At 38.5% G+C, this 21,383-nt stretch overlaps 1 long non-coding RNA gene across 1 annotated transcript; it reads left to right on the forward strand.

Moving 5' to 3' along the window:
• The first annotated feature begins 8,785 nt into the window (after positions 1–8,785).
• LOC109366396 lies at positions 8,786–9,941 on the forward strand. Its single transcript, XR_002112704.1, has 3 exons — positions 8,786–8,925; positions 9,682–9,743; positions 9,853–9,941. It is a non-coding gene; the product is annotated as an uncharacterized LOC109366396 (long non-coding RNA).
• The last annotated feature ends 11,442 nt before the right edge of the window (positions 9,942–21,383 follow it).

Below are 21,383 nucleotides of genomic sequence, written 5' to 3' on the forward strand. Positions count from 1 at the left end.
GATCTAAAGTGCCTAACCCAAATCTTACACTAAAACAAATATTTTAAAGGGAAATGTTGTGATCTTCACAAGTATGTTCTTGTGTTCACAGTACATATCTGAAGGTGTCACACAAGGGCTAAGCTAGACTTCTCCTAAGCAATGACATGCATCATCTGCACGTCTGCTCTCCCCAGACAGTAGTCCAGTGCTGAATCCATCATACTGATGGCAGCTGGCCATGAAAAGATGCAGAAAACCTCTCAATATCCAGAAACGTATAGATGACAAAGCCTTGCCTGCATCCCAGACGCCTGCACTACCTCAGGACCCAATTTCACAGGAATACATTGTCTTTTAATTGACTTACATTCAAAGTGAATTTATGGTGTCCACAAACACCATCTGCCCTAGCAGTAAGCCCTGTACTCGTTCCTTTCTGCGTTACTAGCAGCCCACACTGAGACCTGGAAGCCAAACACATTGCTGCACAATCCAACAGATGGCTGTCTTGCTTTTCTTTCCACTAACAAATCACATCTGCTATAGAGAAACAACTACACTGTTCTCTGGAATCTATTTCCCACCATGATTTTATATAATTTTGCAAGGAGAAATAAATTCCCTAATCTCTTCCATTTTGTATAGGGAGGAAATTTTAACTGTGATTTTACACTGCTGCTCTTTACAAATAAGAAGACTGCTACACTAAACCACTAAACTTTTTCTTTTAATCAATAAGCATCCAATTAGCATTAGTAGATTTTTTACTACTTGAATTTAAACCTTTTCACACTATCTACCCTCAGAATTAAAACGATAAAGGCAGACTGATGTAATTATCCAAAACACTTAGTTAGAATTATCCAATCTACACTACCTATGAAGTCAGAAAAATTATCAGTATTTCCACCTGGTCTTCACAATCTGTAAGTCAGCAGTTATATAGATTCTAAGCAAAAAAAAAAAGGATTAACTTTTTATAAATAGCGTAGGCTCATTCACTCATTATTTATAGCTTATTATTACTAGCTGCGTATGCATAACTGCATGGAAAATATTTTTTGTCCGGAAGATAATTATGAGTCCTAAACAGTTTACAAACAGACAGTGAGTAATCATCCATGCTGAAAAGTAATATTGCTAGTCAGCATGGGTTTGATGTTTTTGCTTATTTTCTCATTTGAACGGACTAAATTATCTAAGCACAGTGTAGAAAGAGAAAACAACTAAGCAGGGATATGAAATAAATGCCTGAAAAAAATACTCAGTCCTTAAAGAAACAGTAGCAGTGAAAAGCTCATTAAAAAACCTTCATAATCAATTTTTCAGTAAGTGCTAGATGAGTTTTTGAGCAATAAACACATTCACAGAACACCAGATCAGTCCAGGAATGGGAAAAAAGGCAAAAGATGAAACAGTTCAGTAGTTCATCAAGAATGATGTGAAGACTTCTAGTCCATAGTGCACTTCAAGATTTACAATTAATCACCATTGTCAGAGTCCTATTCTTAGGATTTGAAATAAATTAGGCTGTATTCTGGACAACTCAATTGTTGAACACAGCAGCTTGAAAGACTATTTTGTTCAGATTAGTGGACAGAAAAGTGAAAGAGCAGAAAAACACTGCTTTACAGACATTTGCACGATGCAAATGCAATTCTGGCTGTATTCACGTTTGCAAGTGACATTCTACAGAAAGCATATATGTTAGAAAAACACAAGCAACGATTTCTGCAGCGGTCACTTGAAAACATATCAGTGTTTCTTCTTCATCACCCTCTACCTATAGAAAACTTTCTGGAAGAATCCTAGCTGCTCCATTTTACATACTTTAGCTAAAAGCAACCGTACATTCAGCTTGAAGCACCTTGTCCAAATTTCATTGAATTTGCATTCCTTTCTTTGAAGGAATCAGAAAGTGGCACGCTCTTTCCCTTTAAGAAGTACATTAGGTGCAATATGGAATGTGCACTTTGGGAAGTTAGGGAACATAAGTAACACAGGACAACATGATAACATCCTGTCCTTAAAATGCTTGTAGTTTTGGTGAGGTTACTTGATCAAAGCTGAAAAACAGCTGGGGGCTTTAATTCCATTTTAAATTATTATAGCTTTGTACACAAACTTGCTCCTTCTCAGAACGTATATTGTCTCAATTCAAACCCTCATTTGTTTTGTTTTTTTTAGATGGAAAATCAGATCTACATAGAAACAGAGTCTCAAATTCTAGGATAAAAACTAGAATCGTAATTCAAATTTTTATGGATCAACCACTACCAAAACAGAAACACTGTCATAAGACTAATGTCACCTCAAACTATTACCTTCCCTGAACAGAATTCAGAATGAATTTATAGCTCAGTAACACACCTACTCATTCTAAGTAACAAATACATTTGGAAAAAAATAACAGCTAATTAAAAAACAGAAGGCAAAAATAAAATTTATCAAATATATTTTCTACTATCATCACAACACAGAGTTCTTCAGAGTGCACTTGTTGAACTTACATAATTGTCAGATGAAAGTGAATGATGACAAAGCAATATGTATACGACTTGATCTTTTCAGAAAAATATTCTACCGTTACTTAAAAATAATCCTAGAGAAAAAAAATGAACTTCCTGTTGGAATACGAAAAAAATTTCTTACAAAAAGCATGGCAGCCTCTTGCATTCACAAACTAGAACATTTGCAACATCTAGTAGGTGCCTGAAAACTTGGCTCCATGTAGAATAATCTGCTTTTTTTTTTAATATAAGCTCTAACCTTTGAGGTATAAAAGACTGAGGATGTAGTTATAAACTGAGCCAAAGAAAATTCCATAACAGTGCTTTTTAGAATTCCATTTAAAGGATTTGTGACACACATTTTGATGAGAAGTAGGAAAAAAATGTAAATAATATTCCTTTGTTATATTGGTTATTTTTTTCCAACTTAAATGCTCTTTAGATCATTGTATTCTTCCTCAGCATCCCAGAAAGAAAGTTGCAGGGTCACTTATGTTATAGGGTTCCAACCATGCAGTAAGGAAGCTTCCTCCGGGGAGATGTCATAGGGTATTAATTCCTACCTTTTCCCTGTCTTTTAGCAAAGGATCTTTTGTTTTGTTTTGTTTTTGTTTTTGATGTTGTAGAGACCACGCATAAAAAAGGGGCTGGTGAAAGAGGCCAGGATATGAGGAATGAAGTGGCAAGTGATGATTTTGAAGAATGCCTTTGCCTGGAATTTTTCACCTTAATCCAAGCTTCTCAAGTTGCTGAAGGGCATAAGGAGGATGCTGAAGAGCTGAAATCTCGGCAGCCCACTCAGCGGAAGCTTGCTGCTGACATTCACATGCTAGAAGGCTAAGGATGAGCCAGCACATACGCAGCCTATTGGCTGGAAGCTTGTTCTTTTATCATTCTGTTCACTACCATGTATACTTAAACAGTTCCAAAAATATTCTCACATTTAGTTCGTGTTCTCTTACAGCTTTTGTTCCTGCAAACTATTACCTCCTTATTTCCTAGACCTGCTGTGACTTTATCAGACTTAAATTGGTTCAGCTGCAAAAACAACCTTCAAACTAGTTTTAGGGACTGGGATGGTTCAGATTTTATTAAAGCTGGTGTCAGTAAGCCAGACAACAAAAGGACAGTGAGGTTTATATTATTAAAATGACTTCATCCTCTATACTTAGGACTCTGTCTTTTGATGCTGAAATCAGAATATGAACAAAAGACAAAATTAAAGAAGGACAACAAGCATCCTTTAAAAGATACTACAAATATCTTTCTTCATTCTACAACTTATCAGAAAAGTTTTTAAATCACAGAATCACAGAATCACAGAATCACAGAATCGTAGGGGTTGGAAGGGACCTCTAGAGATCATCGAGACCAACCCCCCTGCCAAAGCAGGTTCCCTACACCAGGTCGCACAGGTAGGCGTCCAGGCGAGACTTGAATATCTCCAGAGAAGGAGACTCCACAACCCCCCTGGGCAGCCTGTTCCAGTGCTCTGTCACCCTCACCGTGAAGAAGTTCTTACGCACGGTGAGCATGAACATTCACAGTTTACTGAGTCAAGAGTCTGACAAGGCAACAGAGGTCTTTGAGGCACTGGCTCATATCCAGCCTAGAACTGTAAGCATCACAGGAAAGCTGTTTGTATTAAACATATGTATTAAATTTGCTGAGGTAAAAAATGTTTTGAGGAGACAGGAATCCCATGATGTCCATCACAACTGACACCTTTTAAGCACTTTGAAAAGAGATCTGCTTAAGACTAAATCCAGAGATATTACAAGTTAGAAGACAAGGACACTGCTAGAGAATCTTATTCTCTGAGATGAGTATAAGATTAACAATTTTAGGTCTTCTCCTTGTTGAGTGTGCACTCATTCTTTTAAAGGCAACAATAAAGAACACACTGACTACAACAGAGCAGAAGTAACTGGTGTACAGCAGTGCTCTTTAGCAAATGTCACTCATACATTATGAAAAATAAAGGACAGTTTTATAGCTCAGACACAGATTGGGATGCAAAAGATCTAGATTCACCTCCTAGTTCTGCCTGAAATTTCATGGTTGAATGAAAAAAAACTCAAACAACTCACACAATACCTCTGTTTAAGAGTTGTCAGATGAAAAATAAAGCAAAGAAGTCTTACGTTCCTTGATATTTATTCTCAGGTTAGGTGAAGATGGAGGAGATTGATACCCATCTACTTCCTCAGCATCACACCTGTAGAAATACTGTAGCCACAAAGAGCTCTTTTATGCATGGGGCACAAGCCTAAAACTAATGAGACCAACACCAAACAAAACTCTGCCTGAGCTCAAGGTAACAGGGCAGCTGTCAGACACTGCTCGGGAAGCCATCTCATTCTGTATAGTTGCACAGAAATGCCCAATTTAAACATCCATGAAGCAGCTGAGCTGCAACAGCAGAAAACTGAATATGTGTAGTTTCCAATAAACCAACACTGGCATCTCCCCTCTGTGCCGCAAGCACTGATGTACCTTTTGTTAAAGACAGGACATCACTCATCTCTCTCTCACTCTTCGAGTGCAAATGTCTTACAAGTCAATTCTGTGCTTAATACAAGCTGACAAAACGAGGTTTATGTGCCGTGCAACAATACCCACTGCCACTCATTCAAAGAGAAGACACTTCAAGGGCAGCCTGCTCCTATATGACACAACTACTGCTTTGCTAAACGGTACAGAGGTCTTGCAGCAGTAAGAGTGCTTCCCACTTTCAGTCCCTCAGCTAGGTTGTTAACTTCTATCTTGCGGCACATCTGAAGATTAATCGGTCTCTTAGACTGCAGTGGCCCAGATAATTTAAACACAAACACACTCTGTGGAGAGCAAAAAGCTGGTGGAAGCTGAAGAAAGTGCAGCCAGATAACATCTTTGCAAAAGCTGTATACAAAATGGATAAAACCAAATTAGAGATCTGTTAGAAATAAACGAATGGCACCTACAAATTAAATTAAATTTAAGATAATCATTCTAATAGCAGAGTCTCTGGTGAGCATTAATGCTTTATTTTTTATTATATTTGATGAAAACATCTATTAATCAAAAATATTTATGCAAGGTACAGGAATACTCTGTGCAACCATTCTTACGAGAACTGTTTCTATTAATCAGCTGTTTTAGAAGAAAATGCCTCTACTCTATACAATGAAGGCAAGAATGTACTTCAGTAAATCTTATTTAGGGCCTGTGATTTCTAAATATCCTCTAGGACTAGAATTGGATGGAGTAGGCTGCTTTCTACAGCATGATATAATACACTCTCTATTGTTTAGTTAGCTCACACTGAAAATAAACTTTCATCTAATCCTCTGCCTCCCTTTCTATTGTTAACTTTATTGAATTGCTGAACATGCAAGCACAAAAGCAGATGATCTGGTAAGTATGAATACATTGTACAAATGAGGAGGACAAAGGCAAACACGTTCAATAGTTGGTATGAAAATATTACCGCCCTTTGAGGCGTGGGCAAACTAAGACTGTGTGTCATTAACGAGTCTATTCAAAGTCATTTTGATGAAGTTATGCATCTTTTGTCATTCAGTACTGAGAAGGAAATGCTTAACGTTGGAAGAAGAATTGTTAGTCATTATGTAGCGCTCTGGGGCACTAACTCTTTCAGGATTTCCTTCACTCTTTCCCCTCCCCATCTTTTCAATGTGAGCAGTGCTATGAAAATGGAGAAGATGAGAAGTTGCCCCTGGCATATTTCATTATAAGTTGTTAGTTTCGTCTTTCTGTATTTATTACTTTGAATTCTGCATGAGACACCTGTTGGCTGCGGAGAATAAATCAGCAGGAGGTCACAAATGCTGCATGCTTGTTTTTTGGCCTGTGAGGAGCTCACTGCTTTGCTTTACAGGAATAAATGCTAAAAAGGTGGCCACTCATCCTGTCCAGCACTGTTTTGTCATGTAAATTGCATCATCTCCGCAAAAAATTAACTCCTTTTACTAACACAAATCAGGTTAAAGATGGCAGCAGCCTCAATTAATGATATCAGTTAAGTAAGCTACAATTAAATTTATCCACCATACCTACTGCTACGCTGCAAGGAGAGAAACAAGCACCACAAAAAGATACTTAGAGAAAAAAACAGGGAAGCATAGATGGAATTTATGCAGCTTTCTGAAAACTCTGATAAGAAGGCCTGGCTGCGCAGTCCATCATGCTTGATAAGTCAAGGATGCGTGGTGAAAAAGCAAAAGTGACAAAAGCATTAAATTGAATAAGAGTGGAACAGCAGGAAAAGTGTCTTTCACTTAATGATTTCTTTTGATTATGCTTACTACTGCAGTACAACACACATGTTGCCAGCCATGTAGAAACAACAGAAAAATTGCTGGGAGCCTCTTGCATCCTCTTTTTCTCTATGCCGCTGCAATGCAGCCAAACGAAGGAATGTTTTTCAAGAAAGGGGAAATCAAAACTTGTTTTTACCTGTGCCCTGGAAAAACTGTAGTTAGGGTATATAATGCTACTTCTCTGCAGTGCTGCCCGTATATCGAGCACCACAGCGTATTTATGACTACAGCACTTGCCTGAAAAATGGAATACAAAATTCATGCCCTTCTTGGAAGAGGAAGGAGACAGATACAACCCTACCAGAATTCAGAAAACTTGTTCACCTGGCAGTAGGCCCTGTAGACTCTTTGTCGCTCCCCAAGATGCTGTGGTGCTCCATGGCAGAAGAAATCAGCACGGATGAAGTGAGGGAGAAACAGTAAGGAGTACCATGCTCCTGACCTAGGACTTGCTTATACGTTTTGACTGAGTATCATTATCAGATCTAAGTATTAAGGATTTTCATTGCCTTCTGAATTGCCCAGATAAACATATTCCTTCTTTTTTTTTTTTCTTTTTTTCTGTATGGCCCCAAAGATCTTTAATTACGGTTGTAGTTTTTAAGGACTCATACTATACATGTATGTGTCCACAATACTTGAGGTCTGTGGCAAGTTATATCTCCATTTCCTTTTTAATTATTGAAAGATACGGCTACAGTTATGTCTGTAATGTTTCGAATGGATGTTTGATTAAATATTTATTTTCCTCATACAATGTATTTTTTCACTCCTCTCTGCAATCTGGAACTGCAGCCAAAATGAAAGTCAGAGCACAGCTAGAATACCTGTTCTTGCATAAAGTGAAAGTGTTAAGAATTGTGAACGAAATCCATCCCATATTGAAGTTCATGGTAAATATGTCACTAGCTTCAGTAAAGGTAAAACTCTCAGATATTTCAGTAAAAAAAAGAGACAAACATTACAATTCAATCTATTTTAATTACAACTAAATTTAACAAACATTCAAGTATAGAAACTATAGTCAGCAAGCAAATAACGTTAGTTTCTCACTGAGGAGATCTTCAAATGTTGGCCAATCAGGGTCTTTCTTTTCCCCCATAAACACAGCAACTTTCCCATTCCAATCTTATAGATGCTGTACGTCAGGAATTTGTATTATGAACTTTCAAGAGATTATTCCAGTAGCAACTAATTGAGAAATCCTGAACTTTTAGCATTTGCTCATCATTAACGTATAGCACGAATTGGCCTATTCCCCAGACATCTCACTCAGCAGTACCTTCTGATGCTACCAACATATTAGCAGCAAAGCAAAATAGACAATGAACAGAAAATGAACTATCAATCTGTCTCTAAGTGTTAGCAGACTGGCATTATTGATGGCTTTCCCACTTCCAATGATGGGTACCATGCTGCAAGCACCATGCAGTGCCAGCTCATGTAATTTGTCATTTTTCTGATGAAGTCAATAGAAATGTGCAAGTTTTGCACCCAGGTAAGAATCTGACCCAACATTCAGACATACATTACTCTGATAAACATGCAATGTAAAGAGGATGGTGCTGTAACAAGCAAAAGACTCATTGCAAAGGCAGAAAGAGAGACAACTGTAGTCTGTCAGCACAGGTGAAAGAACAGGGACTGAAGAACAGAATAACAGTGATAAGGACCAGAATTTGATTTCATTAGCCAGAGAAGACTGAGGCTCTTTGCTGGCCATTTTACAATTCTCTCACTTGACTTGTTTACTGATGGAAATGTTTGCCAAGGAACTTTGGAAAAATAGTGACATATGAACAATCTGTTGCGGCATATTGTAGTGGTGTTGTTTGTGCTGCTTTAGTTACTAAGCTTTTAGCATTTTCATAACTTGTCTTGAAAAAGCTGGAACTTGGCACGAAGTTTTTGGGTGACTCTATCTTCAAGTCAGATGGTTTTTATTTCTTTTTGTTTTATATATGTAGCTTTTTCTTTTCTATGTGTGGAAGAGCCTGAAGAGATGCTGTGTCAAGGAAGAGGAAAAAGTGTGCTTAGGAGTGAAAGAAGAAGGTGGGGGAAAAAATAAGCACTGCAAGATAAGAAGAAACAGGTGCAAATTCATTTTCAAGGTGAGAAAAGTATTTATATGTTAGTCACAGGTCATATGTAGCTGCAAAATCAGTAGGGATATACGTGGAACCCTTTGGGATTTTTACTTTCTTTTAGTTTCAGACCTTAAAGATGATTTGCATCATTGCTAGCTGTCTGTATGAGCCATTAGCCTGACACAAAATCCTGGTTTTCAGTGAGCTCATTCAACACACTCCAGAAAGATCAAGTCAGTACACTTTGGAAGGAAGTGCTGCTGGCAGCTGAAATCTGTTTACACTTTGGTTTGCAGCATGGATCTCATCAGTGAAACGGAAGTGTTTGTGACATTACATTTTTCAGACCTTTCTCTTGCATAGACGTGGCCCTCAATTGTGTTGAATAAAAAAGAAAAACACTCAAGGGAGCAAATTTCTGCACAGGTATTTTAACCTTGGACACAAAATAGGTATGAGAAAGTGCAAGGACAAAGAGATGGACAAGCAAGATAACTTGAACTGCCATGTGGCTCTACCGTGGTGGGGCACACAACTACCTACCACAAACATGGTCTGCACAAGTACAGCAGACACCTGGTGGAGAGAAGGCTAAACTGCCGTGAGGGGATCGAGGGAAGATTAATACGAGTATTCAAAATACGGGTACATGTTATTCCTTTTGGGACTCATTCCCATCGCACCCTAGAGCTCCATAATTGCTACTTCCTTTACCACTAAAGGCATATGAAATACTAAGTTTCCATCAGAAGAATAATACTGTTGTTTCTCCCCCCACAGAACACGTCCTGCTCGCCTCCTAAACATCATCCTAAGTGCAGGCAATATCTCATCTGACACGTGTAAGATTAATAAGGCATTTAGCAAGTGTTATGGAAGTCTTAGCTGCTCAAAAGTCATGTGTTATCACAATTTTGCAACAATTTTCTTGACACCTTGAAATTTTCATAGGTCTTTCTGACGAAAAGGAAGGCTGAACGAGAATATCACAGCACTGTTGATGAATCCATCAAGAATAATGCTTGGTGTGATTTGGAGAAGAAAATATATGGATAATTGTTCACTTTTGACATTTTGTCTTTCATAGTAGTTTAACAGGTGGACTCAGAGAAGCTCATTACAATAGCTTTAAAATCAATCAAAAACTAACTGAAAAAATTATACAGTGTATGCTTACACCAACAGAATTAACTGAAGATAATGTAGCTAGATGTTTGGTGAGATTAAATGGAATTAGATGTGTATAAGCATCATGGTATAACCTATCAAGGTGCATGTAGAGAGTAATGTCCTTTACTAGATCAGCTGAAATACATATTCATATCTATATATAAATTCTGATATCTATGCATGTATTAGACATGGTTATGAACCAAAAGAACAACAGCTAATCAGATGGTGATTAGAAAGAAATTTCCCCTCTGGGGAGTTTATTCCACAAAGTATCTTCTAATTTACTCTCTTCAGGAGCTCACAAAACCAGTGTTTCATGCAGGATACTCTTATGAACCTCTAGTTACCTCTGTCCTGCAACGTCTTGTATGTTCTGATGTTTCCCTCCTTGAGTCCCTGTCTGACCATCTCATATAATAAAACACAAATTGCCCATAAAAATGATAATTCTCTTACCAGTTTTAAAGGTCAAATCAAATGATGTGGAAAATACGCAGTGGTGTGACATATAATTTACATAATTACCACAAAACACTGCACTAAAGCTGTGTGAAAAATCAAGCTTCGCTCTGAGGAAAACCCAATCAACCGGAACTGCAGAGAGAAGAGTGGGGCTGCATACCTGACATGAGACCTGATGGCTCCCACCACAATGTTCTGAATTTACTCTCCTCTCCTATCTTATCTTCTTTTCCTCAAACATACACACACAATGAAGCTTCATGCAGCTTCAGACAGACAGGGTCTGAGAACACTGACCCCAGCACAGGACTCACAGAAAGACAAATCAGCAGCTGCTATTCTTGTACAGGGAGGAATGAAACTCAGACTGCTAGCTTTACAGTGATTTCCTAAAAGCTCTTATAAAAAACAGACTCTGAAATAATGTAGATTGTATCAAATAAAGAAAAAGCAAAACCATAAACAACACGCAGAACAAAATCTGAACTATTTAGAAGCAAACTTGTTCTAGTGCCCTGTTGTTCAAGTAATTAATATGATGGTTGGGTTTGGCTGATGGTTTTAGAGGCATTTTTACATGGGAATTATATAACTCACAGAAGTGGTAATAAACTTGATTCTGCTCATTTTTCTTACATTTGAAGGTGTCTCCTCTGTCAAGTGTACCATTATGCGCATGCTGCAGCTGACAGTTATGCTTATGTCTGACATGAACACAGGACGTTGTCCCTTCTTGTGTCAATGAAGTATTAAATCTGACTATATAACTGATTAACTCTGTTCATTAATACATCCTATTATGTTCTGCTTTCTTTATGTATGCATATTATATTAAGCATTCATACATCTGTTTTGGCTATTTTTGTTGCTTCTAATATTACAGTGTTTCTTTGATTAAGACTGATTTGGCCTTAAAATAATTAAGCTGACAATAGCTGTCCACACACTCAAAAAATGAAATAGAATATTGAGAAAAAAAGGTATTTTATTACATGATGTCTCTATTTTGGATTTATTACCTACTTCATTTCATATCATACAAATTTGTCATCTAGGCTCTTAATAGAACTTTTTAATCAGCAGAAGTGAGAAAGATAGCTTATTCCTTTGACATATCACAAATTAATAAAAATGTAATGAATAAGCAAATCCAAATGGTCTTTCAGACCAGAAGCTTCACTGCCTCTGAAATGCAAAGTTCTGTTACAAAATAGAAGAGGCAAAATTGTCTTTGCTATCAACAGGGGTTTGTATAATTCACTGCATATATTAAAAGAATCCCCACAAGGTAACTATTCAAGGACAAGTTATTCTACATTTCCATAATATTAAAAAGAAAAAAAAAAAAAAGTAATACTAAGACACATTGAAAGAGGACACCAGGTAATTAGACAAGGAACGTTTGTGATTCAGGCATTCAGAGAGCTTAAGACTAATTTTAGAAGTGAGTGATACTGCTCATGTTTTTAGGAATAGATTAACAGCAGCTTCCAAAACACAGCAGAGCTATAATACAACACTATCATGATAAAAGTCACTTTGCACACAGTTATCAGGGACACCACAGATCGAAAAAATTCAGTTAGTACTGATCAATCACTAGAAAATCCTTGTAGTTCTTAAATGTTGACAGAAATGCATACATATAATTAATTATCACATGAATTTCCTTTTCTCTACACTCCTATACATATCAATAGATATACGATAAAGTTATTTAATGCTAAGGAAATAAACAGCAAAGCAATGCATATGCAAATACCTAATTTTTATTACCCCATCTCTCCTTATCCCCTGCCTCTTGTTGGTGGGTTTTTGTTTTATTTTTTTGTTGTGTCTACTTGCTGTGCCTGGTCTCTGACAGCAGCTTTGAGGGTGAAGGCTGTCACTTACAATGTTTGTAAAAAGCCCCGCACAATCAGGCCTGTAGATGTTAGAATAATAATAATAAATCACGTGTGAAAGGACAGCAGAAGCTAGGGAAATATTCTGAGCCAGGAAACAGATACTCTGACACTATCTGGGCAAACTTTCCTGCATTTAGTGCAAGTATACCTTGACACAGCTTTGGAGGGAACTGCTGGGAATGGGGGTCCTCATTCAAGTGCTTTTCTTGGATCTCCTTGACTGACATCACTCACATTGATAGAGTGGACGTGTCATACAGAAACCCCCCTACTAACATGAAACCAGATATTTTTTGCACAACACAGTCTGGAGTTAAATTTGTCTGTTTCCTTGGATGAGAGAAGAAAAATGTTTATAACAATTATTAGCTTTTTATTAACATTAGGATTCTCAGACATTCTGAGACTAATTTACAGACTTCTGTCCTCAGACTGGAGGTGTAATTAGCATTATTACACAAATTAAAAATAAATTACCGCCCTTGGGCCAAAGCAACTTCCAAGAATTTGTAAGACTCACCCTGACATCTTCTTGCCAGCACTGGTCAAGGGTCACCATATTAATGAACTGCTCCTTCATTTCATAACCCAATTTCTCCCAATATTATGAGGTTGACAAAAGCAGAACATTTGCCTTTGTTTTCTACTATGATTTTAAAAATACACCTATCATTTCTTATTCCCACTGACTTGTTTCCTTCCCTAATATACACTGTTTATTAGCCTAGACAGCAGGGTTTCAAGGGCAGACACTCTACGTCGTGTGCCAAACAATATGATGCTATCTTTATAGAGAATTGTTAAAAACTACTGCAAACACAGAAATAACACACAGTTCTGGATAGTAGGAGAAGAAATTGGGAACGGTAAATTCCAACTTTGATTTGTGAATGTCACATGGCACAGTCCGGAGAGTCACAGCAATAATGAGCTGCTGAGGGATCACGCTGCGAGCTCTCACGTACAGCCCTGCACTGCAGGTAGCTGTGAAAGCTGCTGAAAGCCTTAAAAATCTCATAGTTATGGTCACTTCCTCCTATGCATTTCAAAGGCAGTAGAGAATGTCATAAACTGGATAGAGATAATGTTTGAAACAAGAAGAGTTGCTGAAGATAGCTGGAAATCTCAAGTTTGGGCAAGATTTATTTTTAATTTGTAGCTTGCTCAATATGGAAGAATAGGAACTCTGTAATCTCTATGTCTCATAGAATAGCTCCAGACAGGATTTAGATGATAAAACACACTGAAAGAAGAAGGCAGACCTACACTACAAAATGGAAGATTACACATGTATTATCAGCTTATACATCATTACTGCCATCAGTTTAGAGCAAGATTTTACCTGGAAGGCCAGTACTGAGGAAAGCAAAAATGTTGAAGGCTTCTTTTAAAGCACAGTTTGGTCACAGGCTGAGGATTAGGCTACCATGCTAAAACAACTGCTGTTGGCCAATTTCACAGTTAATATTGGTGCTTTCTTAGTAACGTATGAAAGTACAGTAGTGGTACAGGTGTGTCAATTCTGTACCACATAAAAATACTGAAGTTTTAATACAGATGCACTATTTCCAAGTTGTTTCCATTGCTGTACATCTTGCTTTACAGTGTTCTCCTGTATTATAGGGGCTACCAAGAGGGGGGACTTTTGTCTCTCCCCAAAGTTATGCATTAGCTGAACTGCAATTCTCCTTGCCCTGCAACAGTCCCAATTACAGTTTTGTTTTTTTTTTTGCACAAAGGAAGGCAACCAAATCATTTTCAACAAGAAAGGAGCTCCTGTGTTCCTGAGCCGCAAGCTGTTATGGTGGGAATGACAGAGATATCAGGAACAATGGCAAGCTGTATCTATAGGGTAACTTACAGGTGTGCAACCTTCTGGCTTGCCTTAGCCACACTGAGTAAAGAGGAATTGTCTGGGCCACATAAACTTAGGTTGCTCTGAAAGTAATGCCTCCTATTTATTTCCATGGAAACTACAACCAATACAAAAAGCACAATAACACCATTTGTTAGAGCAAGTTCTGAGCTGTAAAGCACCATTTTTCAGCATAGCTACCACCATTAGCTGTGCGTTTTTGCCAGTGATGAACAAGAGTCTGCATGCCCATACAAATCTGCATCAGAAGAGGTGGCTGCTGTCACCACTGCAGAAACGCACCACCCACCCCTCACTGTGCTCATATCCACAGTTTGGTCTCCAGAAACATTCAGCAAGTGCCAGTGAAACAGGTGCCATTCTTTCTGTAAGGAGAAATTCAGTACCATACCTTTGCTTCATTTTCAGTTCAGTGTCAGATGCCATTGTGTCAGACTGTCCCTCTGCTGCCATCTGTCATGCAGCAACAAAATGGAACGGAATACTGGTGGGAAGGTTCAATCTCTACTGCCAGACCCCCAGCATCTGCCTTTGACACTGTGGGCCAACATAATAAACGAGGACTTTTGGAGCAGTCCTCATCAAATATACAATATTGTTAATATATAAATAACAAAACATTTTAATTTTTAATGTTTTTCTTAACACATTAAAAAGGAGGAACAAAACCATAAAAACTAGTGGGATATTTGACCTAATTTTTGTGAAATTAATGCATTGGTCTGGTTCTACGGAAATGGTTTCTGTTCTTTGTGAGGTCTCAAGGTGTTCATGAGAGATTTTGATGAAATTTTACTTTCTCTGTACTTCATCCTTGACAACTGTTCACAAATGTGCCTACTGCCAGGAAGTGATGACATGAATGGTTGTGAAGCAAAGGATATTTCTCTGTGATAAGAGAGGCCTTATGAGAGTCTGGTAAAGATCAGATTTTTGAGTTGAATGTCTGATTGCGACTCTATATATTCCATCTGAAAATCTGGAGGCAACATATTTATATCAACTGAAAAGAGTGTCACAACATAAATTGAAGATTTTTTTTTCTGCAATCATAGAGCACATACTCAAACTACTTTATGAAAACAGAAAACAGCCACATTTTCTTCGCTGTTCAGAGCACCGCATTCAAAATGAATGCAATTATTTGTTATCACTTGAGTCAGCACTGTCCTCCCTGTGCCCTGGTCTCAGTCATTACTGCACTGATAGGGCTTGGGTGGTTTGCATGTTGCTGAGCAGTGGGTGCGTGCCAAGGGGTGCTTTGTGAGGAAGAGCTGCCACCTCTATAGTGTGAGGCAGTGGGAGGCCGCATTGCCAGCCATGTCTGCCTGCACGTTGGACATTCCTGGTAACTCGTACCACTGAAAAAATGGGATTGAGGGATCTACATGGGGATTTAAGCTTATGGAAGGCAGAGATTCCCTTTACATAGCTCTAGCCTTGATTTACATGAGTGAAAAAGATTTTCCAGAGAAATTTCATATTCAAAATTTACATTTCAATGTGGAAAGGAGGGATTCAGGCCTCAGCAAGTGCTTGGATCTGTATAGTTATTCACAGCCCTGAAAAGGACCAACTGCTAATGAATCTGAATATCTTACTCAGCTAGACATTTGTATCTTTATCTGGGGGCTGTGGGAATGATGCCAGTATTACTTAAACTGGTTTCAATGGTGCAGCAGCAGTTATTTGTCTACCTAAAGTTTGTCTTGAGAGTGGCTGCTGAAACATCAGAGTCAGGTCAAGCAAAAACAGAGTTATGGATCATTGTGACAGCCAGTCTGTCAGCAAACTGTTACTTAACCGACAATTATATGTGGATCATTACTGGAAATTAAGTAAGGCTCAAAACAGATCATAACGGAATCTATTTTAGTGCTAGAAAAGCCAACCAGTCTTTATTGCTTTTCACTCAAAAAAGAACCAAACACACATTCTGCCTGCAGAATTTAATGAAGGTAATGGAACCTTCTGATAAAATTATGCAGCCATATTTCAAGAACTGCTGTCTATATTTCTGTAAGAGGTTTGGAAGCTTTTCCCCTAAATAAGCTCTGTTTAAATCAAGGCACAAGTGAACACACATCAAACCACATTGGTTTGGTGGGGTTTTATCACGTACTTAGTAAGATTAACATGGAAGACTGTTCTGGGCTTTCTGTCGCTATTATTTATAAGTAAGTTACACCAGGGCTTCTGTCAGCAGAAGTTAGATGTACCAATTGAGGGCAGTATATCATCTGCACAAGAACTCACTTCGATAGGCAGCGTTCATTTGCTCTATAAAAAATTTTCAGCCAACTAACTTTTCTTTTTCGTCAGAATTTTTTCAAGCAGATATTTCTAGCCAGTTACAGAAAAGATGTTATGACACACAAAAAAATCCAGTCTGCTCCTGTCTTTTCATAACAAAATATTGCTCTCTGGCTTACTCTTTCAGTGCTTACCAAACACAAGCAAATTATTGCTGCAGGAGGTCTGAAGAAATTTATGCAATATTTTGTTCACAACGGCTTGATGTTATTTCTCAGCAGTCATAATAGAAAAATATATACTAAATACCTTATTGCTTTTTAGCGTCCATAGAGTTTACAACAAACGTGTTAGGAGTTGCCAAATGCATCACCCAGATGGAGGGAAGGCTGCTACAGCTCTATGTTCCCAGGTCTGGTGAGCAGTAAGGCTGAGCATACATCCCGCTAGGTACACACAGAAACACAGCTACACAACAAACGTATGCAGAAGCACATGGCCAGCAGAGAGAAATGCTAAGTACTCGCACAAACGGACATCACCGACTGCCTCATCTCATCTCCCTCTCTGACTGAGAAGAACAGAAATCTGTTAGTGGGAAACACACAAAACACATAAACAAACACACACAACACATATCCTAAGTAACTGGGCTAAGATAGCCCATCTTGCAGCTAGCCTCAGTCCTTGCTCTCCGCCCCAGCTACAGGCACTTCAGCAGCAGCAGCCCACGACAGCTGCTGGTCCACAAACCTGCTCGTGCACACACCAGAAATGTCTATGGCCTCAGACACTTTGTCTATCCAGTGACCAGCCCTGGATCCTCTCATCTCAGTCCCATACGCAAACACACGCACATTCTAACTTTTATATGAGAACATACTTAACATATATGAGATCAAACATATACACAAGCACTGCTTGTCCAAGAGTCCAGAGGTCTTCAAATCATCTGAAGCTGACATAGTTAATGAGGTGGCAAAGCTGAGATGGTACTATTAGGACTGTTCTGTGGCTGATAGTACAGGAAGGGTTAATTTCAAACTCAGATCATGTAGTTTCCATGCAGATTATTCCTTTCCATCCACTTTCTGATGATTTACTGTGAATGAACAGCTCAACTCAGGATGCAAGGCACCAGCTGAACAGCTGACAAATCACAAAGCAATAACTTCACAGTCTAAATGCCAGAGGAGATTGGTATCAGTATTGTAAGAAAAACAAAACAAAACCAACAAGGCTGTTTGGTAAGGAGTCTGTTCCTGACTAATGGGAACAGAAACTCTCTCTGATGACCCCTAACGATGATGTCGACTGTAACAATAAAGTGGAGGAAATCTGCATCAGGGAAAAGTATCAGAAGGAAAAAAAAACAGCTAGAAATCCAAGTACTTCCTAGCTCACAACAGAAGGGGACTGTTCTTTAGACAGGTCAAGCAGTTATATTTAGACAGACCAGGCAGTTGCCATCACAGGATGTTCACAGAACAGCAGGTGTCCTCTTTTCTTATTTCCACAGTTTTTACAAGACAAGTGGCAGCTTGCAAACATTCTTATGGGATGCAAGAATGAACTTGAGCAGTTGTGTGAGTATGAACTGGAACACTTTTGGGATGCTAGACTGGAGGGTGATCTCTAAGAACATGTCCAGTACACTTCAATATGGCCAGTTCACAGGGCCATGCTAACACTATTAAAAATTATTTGACTCCAATGTGATACCCATGTCGAGTACCCATGGTGCATCCTCTGCACCAGCTGCTTTATTCCCTGTATCCAGCCATGCTTGGCTGCCTCACTACTTATCATAGATTTCATATGGCCAGTGGCCACTGAGCTGCTCCATTAAGGCAAAGCAGAAGAGGCAGTAGTGCAGCATATGCAAAGCTGAACTATTCATTTGCATTTCCAGGCACAGACAAAATGGTAAAATGAATAAACCACTAAGATGTCAGTATTGCTGGACAGCAAATACTCCCAAGTCTAGAACCTGCACACCAAGGTAGGAATTGAGGTCTGTCCGTAGTGACACGTGCTTCCTAGCTGCACTCTGATTTAAAAGCCATCTCAGCAAGCACTGTGCTTGGACTGAAGGATTTTTGGGGCCCCACCAGCATAAAGTTTGTTTCTGATCTTGCAGGTGCTTGAAACTTAAAAGCAAAACCATCAACCTAGCTCAAATTAGGCTCTTAATCAGTTTTGCTGTCTTTGAAACGTGGGCACCAGCATCATTGAAAGTAAAAGCAAAGATCAAGAAAGTAGACAGTGTCTATTCCAGTCAAGGGTAACTGCAAACCAGAAGTCACATCAAGGACAGAGAAGGAATCCAAAGCATTTTCTATAAATAACAGTGTGTGAAATTAAGATTACATAGCATCATAATGAAATCGAGAACCCTCAGTTGACTTAAGCCACAACAGAACTAAAGTTAAATTTTCTCAGTAGAGCCATAAGAGGATTTACCACAAATAACTTGTCTATACCAGAATCAGAAAGATGTTATGTATGGCGGAAGCTGAGGCAACAACCCATGTGAACCTGTGTGCTCAGAGCAAGCCCACAACAGATCTTAGCAATGAGGACAGAGCTCGTGGGAAAGACCAGTGGGGCAGAGCAGAGCAACTGCAAGAAACAGCAATGAAAGGATGAAATAAGAGTTCAGTCCTTCTTTGGTGTGCAACAGAATTGACACAAGAAAGAGATACAAATAAACATGGAACACCAAAATGGTGTTTTTAAAGGTCTGACAGATACTCTTGATATCAAGGTAAATTGGTGGTGACAGTGCAGACATGGACCCCAAAAATAGACATTAAAAATTATTTTGGTATTCTTTTCTAGTCCATGCTTGAGATCACAATTAGGAGAGGGACAGAGTTCATAGTAGATAGCAAACAGAAAATTATGGAGGTGGTAGAGAGATAGCATTTGAAAAGCAGCCAGATTGCAAATGTCTTTTTTCTTCTCTTAGGAAAGAATCTTTCCTCCAGTCCAGCTGAGCAGCCAGCTGTTCCCCATTGTGAGATAAGGATTTACCATCCAGCCCACGTAGAGTCAGTGTTACTCAGGTAAACTGAGCTGTAGTTCATGCTGTAATTTAGGGATCTATGGAAAAGCTCTTTTGCATTGCAAACAGGTAACTCAGCTGTGGGACTCATGACATCCAGCATACCACTCTGCTAGCAAACGCAGTAAGCTCTGAAAAGATCTGACTAATTGATTCAGCTCTTAGGGGAGACACCTGAAATCATGCATAAGCACAGAAATGATTGCCTTGATTTTCACAACTACAAAGCATCTAGCGCTCTAAAAGTTCTCAGGGTTAAGTGCTAAAAGTTTTAGTTCTGGTTATTTTAAAGAAAACAGATGCAAATTTGCATCTAACTGAAGATCTCAACAATTTGAGGTGACTTAGCATGGTTATAATTTGCACCCATATCACAGAATAGGTCAGGCTAAGGTCACAAAAGACCTTAAAGATCATCAACTCCAATCATGACCCAACCATCTTACCCTAACAACCCTCCACTAAATCATTTCTTCTTTGATGACAAAGATCCAAAGATTCTGTTGGAAGGGTTTCAATTTGCACCCAGTCAGTTCAAAATGAAAGATTAACTAAACTAGCTAATGTATATTGAGATAGACTGTAAGGATGTCCTTTTTCTACTCCTGGAGTCCTTTCTCTATCCTGGAGTAAAAATCTGGCACAATACAAGGTTTCTAAAAAGAAAAATAGTATTTTTTTCATACATTTTGTCTGCATTGTAAAAATCTCTTTATTGTTATCCTGCATTGCTGTTGTGTGTCTGCCATAATTGAACAGCCTAATGCAAAAAGAAATATTATACAATCTGAACACAGACATAATGGGTATTGAAAAAACCCTGGCAACAACATGAAGTTAAGTAAACAAACAAATTATCTTGCCTAGGCACAGCATTTCTATTAAAGGAAACAAACAGATGAAATGCCTCTGTGTTGGAAAACAGAGTATTTCTAGATATGTTCATATATACACACACATATATATTCAATTCCAGCTAGTCCTACAGATTTTCTTAGAGAAATATCTGTGATTTTCAAGCAGGAATATTCCCCTCTCCTTTATGATATCTTTTGGCCACAGAAAAACTTAGCTATGCCAAAAAATCACAAAGGTGTGGACAAGAAGAAATGGAGGGAAAGGAAGTGGATTGCTGGTGATTGGCACAATCATGCAAACAGCTGTGAAAGAATGGTTTTTAAGATTTTTCAGGATAAAGCTGCAGACTGCAGACAGAAATATGTGCTTACAAGAACAACTAGAGGGTTGAGACAAAGCCATTAAAGGCAGTGAAGTAGGATTAATGGTGCTTGTAGATTTGTTGGTTTTTTTTGTTTGTTTTCATAAATTGATCGTATCAAACAACATTAAGGAAGCTTTATGTATTTCTGTCTTCTTTTTTAGTTATTTGCACAGAACAACTATGCTGGCTTTTTTCATGACATTTGGACAAGTTGATGAGGAACACGCTGAAAATCATGCAAGGAATTTAATTAAAAACGCATCTCAAGGGCTCAAACAACGCCAGCAAACAGAAAAGAGACCGCTGCTCAGAAGTTACAAACTAACACAGCACCATAAAGACTAAACATGTTATCACACACATGTTTCTTTCCATAACTCAAAAGGAATGCACAGTGCTAGATCTGGAATTTTCTAACTGCTGCTAAGAGCTCCATGTCTACTATGGCAAACAAGTAGAGATTACTTTGAGCACATCTGGATTATCTGGGTGACTCAGTTTCCTGCTAAACCTTGCATTTTT

Source organism: Meleagris gallopavo, chromosome 2 (genome assembly GCF_000146605.3).
Source record: "Meleagris gallopavo isolate NT-WF06-2002-E0010 breed Aviagen turkey brand Nicholas breeding stock chromosome 2, Turkey_5.1, whole genome shotgun sequence".
NCBI lineage: Eukaryota > Metazoa > Chordata > Aves > Galliformes > Phasianidae > Meleagris > Meleagris gallopavo.